The sequence below is a fragment of the Neovison vison genome, chromosome 1 (assembly GCF_020171115.1).
Source record: "Neovison vison isolate M4711 chromosome 1, ASM_NN_V1, whole genome shotgun sequence".
Classification (NCBI taxonomy): domain Eukaryota; kingdom Metazoa; phylum Chordata; class Mammalia; order Carnivora; family Mustelidae; genus Neogale; species Neogale vison.
In genome coordinates this window covers 289,019,002-289,019,382 of record NC_058091.1, presented here as the reverse complement: position 1 = coordinate 289,019,382, position 381 = coordinate 289,019,002, and positions in this window count along the sequence as shown.

The following is a 381-nucleotide window of genomic DNA, read 5'->3' as shown; positions in this document are numbered from 1 at the left end:
TATGCCTGTGCTTGTCTTCTGTGAGGAAAAAGGGACAGAGTGGGCCACAGTTCTCCTCAGCCACTGAACACATTCTGGTGTCATTTGCTGTTATATTATATTTGGATCTCTGGGGGAAACTCACTCGGTAATTAAGTAATGAATTCACAAATTAAGGAATTAATAACAGTTTGTTGAGTATTTGTTTTACGTTACTTTGTCCTGTGCTAAGCACTGGAGTTATAGAGATGAGATGTTTCCATTTCACCATCACCGGGGGCCAAAGACACACAGGAACAGTTACAATGTCATATCACATACTTGAAGGCCAGGTATCACCAGGATTCTCAGTTGAAGCAATAAAAACAAATGTAGGCTGATTTTTCAGAAAAGGAATTTTAA